The sequence below is a fragment of the Pinus tabuliformis genome, chromosome 3_2 (genome assembly GCF_031772625.1).
Source record: "Pinus tabuliformis cultivar Carrire ecotype Pingquan chromosome 3_2, CPIR1, whole genome shotgun sequence".
Taxonomy (NCBI): domain Eukaryota; kingdom Viridiplantae; phylum Streptophyta; class Pinopsida; order Pinales; family Pinaceae; genus Pinus; species Pinus tabuliformis.
The window spans coordinates 424,482,599-424,499,079 of NC_142302.1; positions in this window are offsets into that span (position 1 = coordinate 424,482,599).

The window sequence follows — 16,481 nt, forward strand, 5'->3', positions numbered from 1 at the left end:
TCTTAGAGTGGACGATGTTGGAACCAATCCTTGTTCACAAAGATCTGTCAATTAAATAGTATGGGCATATGATATTATTGTTTGTTAAGGCTTAGATTATGTGGAGATATTATAGGTTTCTACTCAATTTTGCGGGAGGTTAGCAGCGATCAGAGCAAGTAGATACAGTGAGAGGATTGAAAAAAGAAAATCCATGGGTTTTTCTTTTTTAATTTTTTTATAGTGTCTCAAATATTTCAGTCAATTAATTGATATTCAGTCTAAAAGGGTTTGAAACAATGGGGGGAGAAAAATCATCAGAGGGCAGGGAAGGGGTAGACTGGGAAGGAATAGATAGTTACAACGTCAGAACCAAAGTTTGGGTAAGGAGGAGAAATGGTTCATGATGGCCTAAAAGAATTCTAGATATGAATTAACTCTTTGTCACTCATCTGATGTCTCCTCGATATGGAACACCTATCAAGCTTCTGGGCTAGGAAGATGCCAATGTGTCAGTTTTCACTTTCCCTTCAACTCTTATTTATTTAACTTTATGATATGAAGTCTCCCTATAATGGGCTCCTGGTTGCATGCTAATAGGAAATAGCACGATAGAGCTTACACTTGACTTTTATGGAGGAAATGAAAAATAATACAATGTTGGATGTATTCCCCATCTATTTCCAATGAAATAATATCAATATTTAATGAAGAAATCCTCATTGGTAATTATTTCCATGCTTGCATATCTTTCTTTTACTGTTGTTCATGTGCTAAACATTCTTTGACATCACTTACATCTTCTTAAGTTTAAAAACAAAATAAATGGAGAAAACGAAGATGAGGATTAGAGTAATATTCTCTTTTGTTTCGAGTTCTATCTATGCACAATAGTCAAAATAATAGAAAGATCTAGGATTAGCCAAGTGTCAAGTAGAATTCAGATGTCGTTTTAAATTATTTTTTTTTGCGCTAGTGAACTTAAGGTCTTAACTAAAAATTTACACTTATTAGGCACCCACATTCTCATGGGAGAGGTACATACTTCCATATAATTTTTTTTGTATTAGTGGATGGATTTTACTTAGTTGTCTTTAGCAATTAAGTAATTAATTATCTCAACAACCAAATTTTGTATAGTGATAAATTGCAGATAATATGAGCCAATATTTTGATGCATTTAGTTTGTGTTTTCATTTGAATGATCAATGATTTATCATTTCCAAATGACCTTATGTTGCTTTTATGTATGAATGAAAGGAATCTTCTTTGCCTTAAATATCTAGTCAAAGTATATTGTACTCGAGGGCAATCATACAACTAATTTTCCCCAACCCTCGTGTTTGGGATAGAATATTAAATCACTAATGATACCAAACCAAGAATAACAATGAAGCTAATTTTCACAGCAAAATATAAACAACAACAAATCTACTAGTGCACAAGCTATACACAACTTTTTACAATTTTTAACCCAACTTCGTTATATTAATCAAATTGAATAATACAATAGGCTTGCGCTCCCGTACGAGGGATAATGGCCCTCATAAATCCACTAGTACAAGAATACAAAATTGGGGCTTGGTTTCAATCCATCAATAACCAATCTACCCTCAAAAAGATACTCTGACCATCTAGTTGTTGCATGCTCTCTTAACTCCTCTTGGTCGTACCCTATACCTGCCCAATCCTTCTGCTCTCGATTTGAAACACTGCCCTATCAATGATCTAATTCCATCTATTCATTAAACCTTGAATCTACAATCTTCTCACTAGTTGTGCCATAGTCCATCAAGTTCATAACATATCAAGACTCTTGTTGAGTTGTTAATAGCTCTGTTTGTGAACAACTAACGACTGTCATTGTTTCTCCTTAGCTACTCAGGGAATTGAACCCACTATGGTCTTCTTGTGTTACTCCAATGAAGACAAACATAGGGCATGGAGGGTTTCCAGCTATCACTAGAATATGTCCATTTCCCAAAATAAACAGGGGCTAGGAGGACTGTCCATCATCTGTTGTATATGTCCTTCTCCATACACAAGTCTAGGGTTCTTCAACAACTCCTCTGGCTCATCAAACCTTGAGATCAACTTCCTCCACTCTAGCAACCATGTAATTCCAACATAGTTACCAAACAAATGGGAACTATTACCTCAAAATGGGTACTCGAGCCCAAAAAACCCGAAAACACATGAAAAAAACAACCCAAAAATGAAAATTGTTTATGCCAAAATGATGTCTTTTTTTAGGGTAAATTTTCAACATTTTTTTTAAATGGAAGTAAAAACCATTTTTTTTAAATGGATGAAAAATAAACCCTTAAAAAAATTGTTTATTCTCGAATAACAAAAAGAAATCAGGTTACAATTTTGACATTTTTTTTGGCAAGCAGTTAAAGAGAAAATATCCGGACTTTAAACGACTGTAAAATTCCAACAATTCTTAGACATGATGTTAAATATAAAATATCATGTCTCAAATCGTGATAATTCCAACTATTTCCATCCATGTTGTTAAAGATAAAATATCTTGACTCTAAAAAACCTTGAAATTGTAATTGTTTTTTACCATAGCATTAAAGATAAAATATCATATTTCAGAAACACCTTAACATTTTGACAAATTTTCAACCTTGTAATTAAAAACTTTCAGTTTGTAACACATTTCAACCATGAAATTATGGACAAATTATATGACTAAAACAATTTTTAAAAATGAACAAGTAAATGAAAGGTTCCTTATTCCAAGAGTAATTTTTAGCAATGGAGTTAAAGATAAAATATACGTAATTTGAAACACTATAAAATTCCAACAATTCTCGAACATGATTTTAAAGATAAAATATCATGTCTCGAATCTTGGTAATTCCAACTATTTCCATCCATGTTGTTAAAGATAAAATATCTTGACTCTAAAAAACCTTTAAATTATAATTATTTTCAACCATACCATTAAAGATCATAATTCAGAAACACCTTAACATTTTGACAAATTTTCAACCTTGTAATTAAAAACCTTCAGTCCGTAACACATTTCAACCATGAAATTATGGACAAATTATATGACTAAAACAATTTTTAAAAATGAACAAGTAAATGAAAGATTCGTTATTCTAAGAGTAATTTTTAGCAATGGAGTTAAAGATAAAATATCTTGACTCTAAAAAACCTTGAAATTGTAATTGTTTTCAACCATGGCATTAAGGAAAAAATATCATAATTCAAAAAGACCTTAACGTTTTGACAAATTTTCAACCTTGTAATTAAAAACCTGCAGTTTGTAACACATTTCAACCATGAAATTAGGGACAAATTATATGACTGATTATTTTTTTTCAAATGAACAAGTAAATGAAAGATTCATTATTCCAAGAGTAATTTTTATTTCAAAGGATAAAACTATAGGTCTTTTCAAAATTTAGCCTAATACAACTTATCCTATCATAAGAAAAAACCTAAAAAGCAACCATCAAAATGAAGTGTTTTTTTTAATGAGGCATTAAAATTTCAACAATGTTAAAACTATCTTATACCAAATGATAACAATAAATAATATCATGGCAATATCACCGTATAATTTAAAAAATCAACATTAAATTCTAATATTTATTTACTTTTAATCAAAATATCAACTTTCGTAGCTTGAATATCACATACATTAAAGCATATAATCGAAAAAACATAGAAAGACCCATAACTTCATGTAAGATCATATGGAAGTCAAAAATATTTATTCAAGTTACCATGCAAACATCTCTAAAGACATGAATTTGTTTTAATTAAAACATTAAATCCAACAAACATAGAAATGACTCATAAATTCATGTAAGCTCATATGGAAGTCAAAATATTTATTTCAAGTTACCATGCAAACTTCATTTACATAAAATTTCTTAGATATTTATTCAAAATCATCCATAGGATCTGGCACACCATTAGAATCTACATATTCAGATGAATGACTGGATGTAGATGAAGATGACCCATATTCTTCTCTTTCATCAACTAGAACCCCATCTCAATCAACATGCATGCCCACCATTTCAAGTTTCAAAAGTCTTCTAGATCTACAAATAGGTTTAGCAGACTCCCATATTAACATTGTTCCTTCCAGCGGCAACTTCTTCAAAATATCTATGGTCTTGAAGCGAAGAGTTCCTCTCTTTGTTAAATTGAAGTCATAGACAAGTATGTCAACATCCTCCAATTTTAATAGGTCTGTGCGGCGATGATTTATATTTGTACGCTTTCTTTTTCTCTTTCTGCAAACTTTTTTATCAACTACCATCTATGGCTTGTACACACCATTGAATGGGTGGGTATTTGTGGCATACCAATGTACCTCAACAGCTATAATATCTTCATTTTCTTTAATGACTTTTATAACCTTTGCAACGCAAAACGGATAGCCAAGTGGATCTCCATCTGCTAATACTGTTAACATGAAACCCTCCTTAACATCCTACACAAAGCCCCTGTAAAGGTATTCCATGGATTCGCATTGTGTGATCCCAAAATAAACATTCGCATGTCAATAGTTTCCTCCAGTAGATGAAAAATAGGCTTTGGAATATATGCTTTCTTAATACATTCAATTAATGATGAAATTCTCCCAACATTTTTCCTCCTCAATGTTACTGAAAAACTACTAAGCATATGATCAATATAGTCATGAGTGTGCCCAACAAGAAGGAAACCAACCTTTTACCTTTTTAAAAATTCCCAATTGAACAAGAATGTTTAGATATCCAAAAAGAACTTGATTTTTATTTTCACAGCTTGTGTTGTCCAATTGCAGATACAAAACTTCAGGAAGAATACCATACCAATGAGAAAGCACATCATGGATTATAGTTATGGTAAGATTTGCATATATTTGAATATTTGGAGCTGTGAAGTAAACCCTTGGCAACATCTTCTTGTTAAAGACCATACAACCAACCAAGTGAAACTGAATAAATTCTTCTTTCTATAAATTTTTTGGTGTGCAGACAAAATGTGGCAGAAGTGTTTTCTTTTGGTCCATACCATTAATTATCAAACCCAAATATTTATTTGTATTATCATAACACTCTTTTCTATGTTTATACAATTTTTGTCTTTCAACTGTTTGCTGATTGCAATGCTCTTGAAGTGCTTTGACAATGGAATCTTCACATGAAATAAAAGAAATCTATTAATAAATATTTTTTCATAGTTGATAACTATCCAATTTTTAAAAATAATGTTATGAATGCATACTTCTTTCTACCCCTTGAAATTTATCTCTTTTTTATTTAAGAGAAACACATGTACTGCAAATCCTCATCGTTGTCTTCTTAGGAATATGAACATTGTTGAATTCGTTCTCCATATCCTTGTAAAATATGAATATGTAATGAAATTACCATCTCCTTCAACACCTTCTGCATATTCTCTATATAAGTTGTAGATTTCGCATCTTGAGAAATTATCTGGAATATGTATTATGTATTTATTTGGCATACACTCTCCATGCTTTGAAAAGAAGTCTTTTATCCATGACATTTTAGTAATTGATGACGGTCCAACCTCTCTTTTATAACGTACTTTAGAATAATATGTAGGGTCCTTTTCTAGTCTTTCTCGGATTGTTGACAAATGAAAATTACCAACTGAATGCAACATTTTGAAAGCCTTTCTACAGATCAACACATTCCCAATATGATAATCATAACCTGACAGTGTAGATTGCATGCAACTCACTAAAAATGAATTTTGCATTCGTTTATACATTGGAAAACTTGAAATCCATATGTTTCAAGCAATCCTTTCGACAACATTCACTTGAAATCAGATCACCGAAAAAACGTCTGCTTGTGATATATTATGTCCTAACCCTTGTATAATTGGAATATTTTGGATTGATATGAAAAGTCCTACTCCTACTCCTAAATACAATATTTGCTTGCAATGTCTCCCTCATTTCATTATTATCTGCAGAAGCATTTTCATCATCAGTAGGAGGAATATTATACTAATGAAGATAGTTAGAAAATCCATCACCATCATTGCTTGGAAAATATTCATTACCATCCTCACATGTAGGAATTTTTTCACTACTAACATTTGTGCTTTTGAAATAATGACTCAGAAGAACCTTCACCATCTTCATCCCTGCTTTTGAAAACCTCCCTTGGAGGACACAATTCACCATCACCAAAACTACCTTTGAAACACTCACTTAGATAAAATGCATTATTGACATTCGCGCTTCGAAAATCATCATTTGCAAGAAACTTTTCATCCTCCCCTTCATCATTGGTGCTTGCATAATCCTTAGGATTATGACTAAGTGGAAAATATGACTCTCTATTCATACTCAAATTATCATTTGCATGAAATTATTCACCCTCCCCTTCATCAGTGATGGTTTCATAATCCTTGGGATTAGGAACAAGTGGAAACTTTGAATTTCTATTTAATGGAAATTATTTATCCTCCATTGCATTAGTAGTGCTCTCATAATCCTTAGGATTAGGACTAAGTGGAAACTTTGAATCTCTATTTACTGGAAATTATTCATCCTCTCCCTCCCCTTCATTATTGGTGCTCTCATAATCCTTAGGAATAAGACTATTTGGAAACTTTGACTCTACAACTTCTTCATCCCCCCCTTCATCAGTGGTGCTCTCATAATCCTTATGATTAGGAATATGTGGAAACTTTGACTCTACAAATTCTTCATTCCCCCCTTCATTAGTGTTGCTCTCATAATCCTTAGGATTAGGACTATGTGGAAACTTTGAATTTGAAAATTATTCATCCCCCCTTCATCATTGGTGCTCTCATAATCCTTAGGACTAGGAGGAAGTGGAAACTTTGACTCTGCAAATTCTTTATCCCCCCCTTCATTAGTGGTGCTCTCATCACCCTTATGATTAGGAGGAAGTGGAAACTTTGACTCGGGCAATTCTTCACCACCCCATTCATATATATATAGGGACAAAAAGGAAAAAAACCATAAATTTTTAGGATTTTTAGGGGAAAAATTAAGAATTTTTTTAAAATTGTAGGCTTTTGAAATGAAAAATGGGTGTTATTTTTTTTCTATTTTTTTTTCAATTTTGTTTGGGGAACATTAAAATTATTGCATGGAAAAAAAAATTGTTCAATTAGAAAAAAATAAATGCATTTATTTTTTTGGTTATATATTTGTAATTTTTAAATTTTTTGTTTTTTATTTCTTTTAATTGAAATTATATTTATTAAATACTATTACTAAAATTTTAATTTTTTTTATTATTATTCTTATTTCAATTGTTATTTTAATTTTTTTTAATTAAAATATATATATGTTTGAAAATATTCGAAAATTTTAATTAAAAAAAATAGAATTTTGTTTTTCTTTTATATAAATTTTTTTGTTATATGTTTTTTAATAATTAAAAAATAATTTATAAAAAAAAAAATTATTAGTTTTCTTTTAATTTAAATTATTTTTTTTATTACTAAATATTATTAAAAAAAAAAAATGGGCCATCTTTCTGTTTTCTTTTTTTATTTTTATTTTAATTTAATTTAGCATTACAATTATAATTTTATAATTATTTGTTTTCTTTTTATTTTTATTTTTTTTTCTATTTAAAATTTTAATTTTTGTCTTATAATTAGTTGTTTTGTTTTTATTTTAATTTTTTATTTAAAATTATATTTTGAATTTTATATTTTTTTTGGTTATTTTAATTTTTTTTATTAAAAATTCTAATTTTAATTTTATAAGTTTTTTTATTTTATTGTATATTTTTTACTTAAAATTATAATTTTTTTGTTTTTATTAAATTTTTTTTGTTCAAAATTCTAATTTTAATTTTATAATTTTTTTTTATCTTATTGTATATTTTTTATTTAAAATTATAATTTTAATTTTATCACTTTTTTGTTTTTATTTTAATATTTTTTAATTTAAAATTCTAATTCTAATTTTATAATTGTTTTTTGATTTTTTATAATTTTTTTAAATTATAATTCTAATTTTATAATTGTTTTTTTTTTTTTTTTAATTATAATTCTAATTTTATAATTGTTTTTACGTTGTTTTTTTGTCTTCTTTTTCTTTTTCTTTTTTGAATTACAATTTAATTTTTTTCTTTTTTTAGTTTTTATTTTAATTTTTTTATTTAAATTTATAATTATAATTTTATTATTTCATTTAAATATAAATATAAATTTTATTTATTTATAATTACAATTTTAATTTAAAAACAAAAAAGAAAAAAAAAACAAAACAAAATAGAAACAAAAATAAGAACAAAAAATTAAAAAAAGAAATTGACCCGGTCCTTTGGCCACTAGCCGAGGGCCCAGGCAGGCGGAGGGGCATTGCATGCATCCCCCTCTGCCTGCCCAGGCCCCCAACCAGCAGCCAAACGGCCAGGCCCAATTTTTTTTTTTTTAATTAAAATATTAATGTTATTTAAAATAATAATAATAATAATAAAATTTTGATAATAAAGTTATTATAAAATAAATAAAAAAATTATATATAAAATTGTGATATAATTTTAATAATAAATTATTTATAAAATTTTAAATTAATAAAAAAATTATATATAATTTTTAATATAAGTTATTAATATATTTTTTATAAAATTTTAAAATACTAAAAAAAATATTTATAAAATTTTAAAATAATAAAATAAAATTATAGATAAATTTTGTAATATAATTTTATTAATAATTTTTTTACCAAATTTTAAAATAATAAAAAAAATTGTATATATATAATTTTTTAATTTAAAAATTTTAAATTGAATATATAATATTTAAAAAAAATTAAATATATAATTTGTAAATTTTAATAATTTAAAATTTAATATATAATTTTTTTTTTTTTTTTATATATATAATTTGTTGATTTTAATAATTGGAAATTTAATATATATATATATATATATATATATATATATATATATATATATATATATATATATATATATAAATTTAAAGATATAAATTTTATAACATTTTTTAAAAATTACATATAATTTAACTAATTTTTATATTTAAATAACAATTATAGTGTTAATTTTTTTATTTTATTTTTAAAAAATTTAAGTAATATATATGGTTTTTTTATTAACATATGTGTGTGTGTGTGTGTGTTTTTCAGGAAGATGGCATCAAGGAAGGTCTCTGTGAATATGTCTGAAACAAAGACAACAATTCCATTATCTACAGTTGTAGGTGGACACGCTTCGAAGACTGTCAAACATACCGGAATTGAGAAACAATGTAAAAGTTGACCAACTAGCCCATCAAGTGCACCAAAGGTTATTTCTAAATGGATGAATTCACGAGAAATAAATAAAACAAATTTTACATGGCATGTTAAAGATGTTGAATATGATGATAGTACACATCTCTATCTATACTGTGGGATGATTTACTTGGGTGAATAGTATGAGATGATAGACAGAGTACAAGACATATGTTTGGTGCCGAATTCAAACATTGTTTATGTTCTTGCAAAATTTCCCAAGTCACATGAAAAGGTTAGATATCGTCTCTCAAAGAACAAGTATGACACAGATGAAGAATCTACACCATTATGTGAAGAAATCTCATCCAACATTTCAAATAACGTTGTAAGTATGTCTATTTATATTTATGTGTAATGTATTATTGTAATGATCATTAAATATTTTATAAATTATTGATCATTGACATACTGTATTTTCTTTGATAGGTTTTTGTTGAGAGTATTTCAATGATGCTAGAGGGTATTTATTATATGGAACCAAATATTATCATGTGATCAACAATTTACATATAGATTTAGAACAATAAAAGAGAATGAAGGAAAAATAAAAAATCCATGACACTGCAATGGTACATGTAGGAAATCAACAAAGAATCCATATAGTGGGTCAATATAACAAAGGTAAACATGTTTATTTTGAATATGTGGCAGTTGTAGCTCAAGCTGAAGCTCAAAAATATGTTTCCATTAGTGAGGAAGAGGTTAGAACTATTGTTGAAAAGGAGAAAAGAAATAAAATACCAAAAAGAAAAATGCACATGGATGTTCTCTTCCACTTGATGAGGAGGAGATTATTTCTGTAGAAGAACATATGTTAACTAGGAAAAAGAAGAAATCAAAAATTGGTGAATCTATTAAAATCATAAGCAACATCCAAGAACAAAGTGAAAGTTCTAAAGGCAGCAAAGAAATCATAACACCAAGTGTTGATTTAGAGGATGGCATTATGAAAACAAAACGAAATGCCATTCAGAATCACTCGAGGAAGAATAAATTAATTAATGATGGCAAAATTAAGAATAAATTAATTAAGGTCACAGAAGGACAATCTCAATACCAAATTAGAAAGGCACATCACCTATATGTACATAATTTGAAAACATTGTTGAGGTACAATCCATATGCACATGTGGTGGATTATGTGGTTCTTGTTGATCCAAATCAAGTTCCCAATAAGGAAGAATTTGACAAGACACAATGTTTTGACTATAGATAGTATGCAATTAGAGGGAACCATTCAGCAGAGGCCAAAAGACAATTGATCGAGGAATATCCTGGAAACTATCTTTCTGAAACAATGAAATGCATCATTTATGCTGGTTTAATAGAAATAGAGGCAAAGTTATTGGCATGGGATCATAATGAAGATAATGAGTATAGAATGTCTATGACTTCCATCCAAAAGGTTAGATTTATTCATAATTAATTTTTAGAAAAATGTGGTGGGGATAAGAAAAATGTCAGTTTAAGCTTTCGAAGGGAATGTTGTATGGAAATAGGCTATCAAATTGAGGATAGAATGAAATAAAAAGGTGGAAAAGTAAATTTAGAACTATTCAGATGCATAGATAACATTTTCTAGTTGGCATTTAGAATAGGGGAGATATGGGAATTGATTGATGACATTTTCGAATTGTGGGAGAATATTGCAATAAAAAATCAGAAGGTTAAAAGGTCTAAACCCATAATATGTACCAATAGTAAGATAGGACCTTAAATGAAGCAACTTCCATATGATATGACACTCACACCTTGGAGAACAATGCAAGGTGTGAAAGATGACAAACTAGTCAAATCAATATTATGTCCTGTGAAGTCAGGTCAACTTTCATTGGAGGAAATGTGCTCGGAATTTCAAAAGTAAGTTTGTTGAATTACTTTTACTTCTTCCTGGATTATAATTTTCTTTTAAATATAACATATTGTTGTTCGTATTATTTGTTATACATATCACTATATTAAAAAAAATTACTTTATTTATTCAGTCATAAGAATTATATGAAAATACAAGAACATATGGTCAAAATGTTGAATGAAGAGAGTTGGAATGATGTTGTACTCAACTACCCAGAATTAAGTTCTACAGCAACATCTAAAGATTTTTATCTTGCATTCAAAAAGGTATGTTTATTTTTACATTCATTTTATTCATATAATTTTTTATTTTATTATATTACTTATACTTATATTTATTTATTTCATTAAAGATCTCAAAGAAGGATGTGAATGGAGTACCAAATACTTTCAAAAGTTTCATTGAAAAAATTATGTTGGAAAGGTTGAGAAAGGCTTTAGGAATGTTGAACTTGATCCTACTCTTACTCATTTCATTTGGAACGGGTTGGTCACTATCCAATATCAAATAATACAAGGTGACTATGAATACATTGTAAAACCCATATATAAAAGGGAATATGCCCTGGTTATTGAAGACATTCCTCATGGTTTCAATTTCCCAAATATTGAATATGATAGTGAGCCTTACACTTATCAAGCTTTTAATAGAGTGGTTACGGGCTTTCAAGAAGTCACAACATCACCACTTTTGAGATTTGTGACATTCATTCAGGCACACAATTTGCAATGTTATTAACAAGCTTCAAGGGAAAATCAAACTCAAGGATGCAACTTACATGGTAAGACATTGAAATTGTATGTTTGATTAATGTAATATTTTTTTTTATGTACAAGTGGATTGAACTCTTACTATGTCATGTTACAGGAACAAGTCAAATCTTATTTCTTCCATAGATCAGCCAATTACAAGTGATTGTGAGTTCATCCATGTTGAATGTTGGGAAAAAGATGATAGCTATAAGTCCATTCTTCTGAACCAAATAGATGGAAAGAGTCATAGACAAGCACTGGTTCATGATGCTATCATAAAAAAGTTAACATATGAGGATAAATATGCAAAAGGAGAGATAGTTAACATTTATCAAAAACCACAAACATTGATTAACTATCTTATAGATTTATATTCAAATGAAGGAGATGGGCTTTGAGGATGCCAAAGCACGCTCGACCAACGAGAGAGGTCAAACATGAGGAAGTAGAGAAGGAAGAGGAGAGTGCACAGAAAGAAGAGATGGATAACCCTAAACTCGATACAATGAAAATAAGAAATTGGTACCCGACATATTCTTTATGTACCTTTTCAACCTTTCCACTCCACACCCCGAGAGGTTTAAGTAAGTTTTATCATATAAAATTGAATTTTAATATTTTGTTTTTTTGTTTTTATGTGTTTATACTAATTTACTTACTTATTCTTTTTTTTCTTGATGATTGGGTATAACACTAGCATGTTTGCTACAAAAAGGAAGAAATCGCATTGTGATAGAAAGAGACCCACTACAATGCAATTTTATTCAACAAAGAATTAATGCTCTTCAATTTCTTCCAAATGCAATGCAAGAAGTTGTTTTGAGGAAAGGAGATTTTAATGAATCATGTGTGGCTAAAAAGGCAAAGGAACCTCAACCACCATTATATGTAATGATTGGAAAAGGACACTTTGGGAGATTTTCAGACATGAAAGATCCATTAGAAGAGGAAAATGAGGAAACTCAAGCAAGAAATACTGTGGAAGAAGAAAATAATGAAGCTGAAGAAGACGATGAACATGGATTCTATGATATTATTGATGACATTTAAGTTATGATTGCAAATCAAACTCAATTTTGAGAGATCTTCATTAGTTTTACATGTAATGTTTTGATTTTGAGATTTTATGAGAAGAATGAACATTTGATTATTGTTGTTATATGTTCAATATTTGTATTATCTGATTTTCACTTTAATTTTTATGTGAATCATTTTTTTTTCTAAAAACTTGTGATTACTATTTTTTTTAACATAAAATTCATTAAAAAATGCTATTTTTTTTTAAGTTTTTTTGTTAGGATTTTCCCATAAAAATCAATTTTTTTACATGTCAATTTTGACAAAAATTCTAAAAATGTGTATTTTTCTCATTATATTTATATAGAAAATGTATTTATTTTCTCAAATGTTTAAAATTATTGTATTTTAGTGGCAATTATTTGATGTCCATTGAAATATTAATTAACATTACATAAACATATAGAAAATAGTAACTCTAAAATATTGAGAATTTTTTTACTTTTTTAACTACACAAAAAAACTAAGATTTCATTACAAACAAAATTGAAAAGAAAAATGAAAACACACAAACACAAAAAATACACTTAAAAAAAAATCTTACGGGAAGAAGAAGGCATTAGAAAATTTAAAGCGTCAAAAATCAACCCTCTGAAAAAAAGGGGTTGATGTTGCATCAACACTTTCCAAAATCAGCATGAAAATCACTAACATCTAAAAAAAAATTCATACGTGATACATAAGAAAATTTAAAGTGCAAAAAATATGCTTAAAAAAAAAATGTATTCTGGCATCATCACTTTTCAAAATAAGGTTTTATTTTTGTACATCAAAAAAAGGGGTACCAGTTCATTTTCTCGTATGAACGGTAACTATGTTGTCCACGAAGATTGTGCACATCATGCTCAACCTGTGCACTATCAAGTTGTCCTCAAGTAGACCATAAATGCCCAATCCAAGTCCATAGTTGGTCCACTCTCACAATGCCCTCCAATGGATCATGAGTGACCAATACTTGTTATAGCATATGCTCTTAGTTAGAGCATCCAACACCTATGGAGACCCTTCCACATGGTTCCTAACAAACTTTTCCTATGACACCAATTCACCTGCAAGTCTCATCAACCCAAGAGAATGACCCTATTATCCTGCAACCATCTACTACTACTCTTGACATGGCATAAACACAACTGCTAATACGACTGCTTCATAGCATCTCCACCAACCGTCCTAATCTAGGACTTCCATCCAACTAACATATCTCCATTAATCAAGAAGACATCTACAATTTTTTGTCAGTGCCTGGTTCCCTTAGGATCTGTGCATTCACAGGATTGGTTAAGGCACACAACAACAACCTCACACCACTATCCACACATGGTGTAGTCCTCTCCCAAAGAGTTTCTCCCTATGTTGTCCTAAACTCGATATCAAATATTGTGCTTAGGGCTTGAGGAATCTCCTCATAACATCCTACAACACTCTTATACCAATGAAAACAAACCATCCCTCAAACACATGGATATGACCCTTATTCTAACTGTGGCGTCCCCTTGGTGATTGGGACTGAGTTAGGAGAGTAATCCTAGGCCTCTCAACTCATCCAACTAGCCCTCCAACTCACTATTTTAGCATCCAACAACTATCCTAGAATAGTGCAAAAACACACCATAACACATGCAAAAATCACATCCAAACTTACCTCTATCATTATGGCCTAGCCTAGAAGGGAGACACACCCAAAATTTCCCACAAGTCTTCTCTTAAGAACCTTCCTAGTGGCCACAGAGGAATCCACACCAAAATTCAAAGAAAACCCTCTCCAAAACTCAGTTTCCTTGTCTCCTTTCTCTTGCCCCATATCCGCACTTCAAATGTAGAGATAATCCCTGATGAAATATGCACCTAGGATGTGTAAAGATGCCTCACACAAGTCCTCCTTCTATAGGATACACAAGGGCCCCAATCAATTCTTCTAAGGTGCCTTAACAACTAATCATGTGGCTTGTCAAACTCAAGCCTACATGAAACTCAACCTACAAGCCAACCTTCTAACTGCAAAAATTAATATGTCTTCAATGACAACTCGGAATCAAATGATTCGTGATGCATTGGATTCATCTCATTATCTACTATCATCTTCATCCATTACATGTCGCAATATCATTATAGGTTTGGCCCAATAACATTGTGTTTAAAATTCCAAGCTTTATTTTCAAGCCCACAAGGTCACTTCTGGAGCTCCTTCCTCCAAAACCTTGATCCTCAAGGCTTGGAGTACCTTCCAAGCTACAAAAATTAACACATACAACCTCCAAAAAATAAACTCTAGGTTCAAAAAATTATGGTTTGGAATATGTTTTATTACATATTTTTCCTCGGCATTCGATGTCTATTTTGGTCAAGTGGTGAGCTAGAAACGTTTGTGCCCTCTCTCTCTCTCTCTCTCACACATATGTATATGTGTGTGAGTGAATGAGAGAGAGTATCTATGGGCACTTCCATACATTCCATGGGCACTTCCATACATTCTATGGATCGTGCCCAGTGTAAACTTGTCAGTGCTAATAAAGACTCCTAACCTGATAGGGAAATTGAGTGAGGCACACAATAGACACAACTAGCCAAGCGAAGTGATCCCAAGCCATTTTGCATGAAGCTTAAATACCCAACCAATCAAGCTAGCCCATAATTTTTATCTCACAACATGCACACATGTGGGTGCATGTGTGTAAATGTGCATGTTTTCACCATAGGGAAAAAATACATATAATAAAAGTAAAACAAACACATTACATTTATGAATTTTCCTTTGCACAACATGGTATTTCAGCTCACAAAACTCTTAGACATATTGGAATATATTAACAATGTTATCATAAATAATCAACCACGTCCATGTTCATGATGTCATTGCAATCCATACTCCATAATAAAAGTTAGAATAAATAGGAAGACTATGGACCAGCAAACCACGGACACCATCAAATTATGCCACCAGAGGAATCCATGGATGAGAAGACCGAGGAACATCAGAGAAGGTAGAAGGGTGGATGTTCTGAGATAACACCTTCATTTTCCTTCATAATCTTCATCATTCTAGCCTCCAATGAACACCAACTTCATTTAAGAATCAATCTTGTAATTATGTTCATGAAAAATGTGAGAAAAATAGACTATGTTAAAGTTGGTTCTCATAGTTGATATCTAATCCATCACTGCTTGAAGGTCCAAATTTTGCATGGTGATTTTTCCATTGAGCCAGTCCAGTGAAAATTTTTAGTTCCCATAGACCTAGACAATACTTACATTCTTGTTAATGGTTAATCTAAAAAGGGTTTCTAGGGTTTATAGCTTGGCCACGTTATTGGTCCCTTCTCCAAGATCCAACAAAAAAGAGATATAATGGTAGGAAGTAAAATAAAGATAATACCTTGCACCATATTTACTTGGATTTTGTGGGGAAGCACTATCAAAGAAGCTCCATGGGAGAGAATCATCACTTACAAAAGGATTAATTTGATGCTCTTGCCTATTCGTCACAGTGTTTATGTATTCTTAATAGTATAATTTTACTCCAATATACTTGTACTAG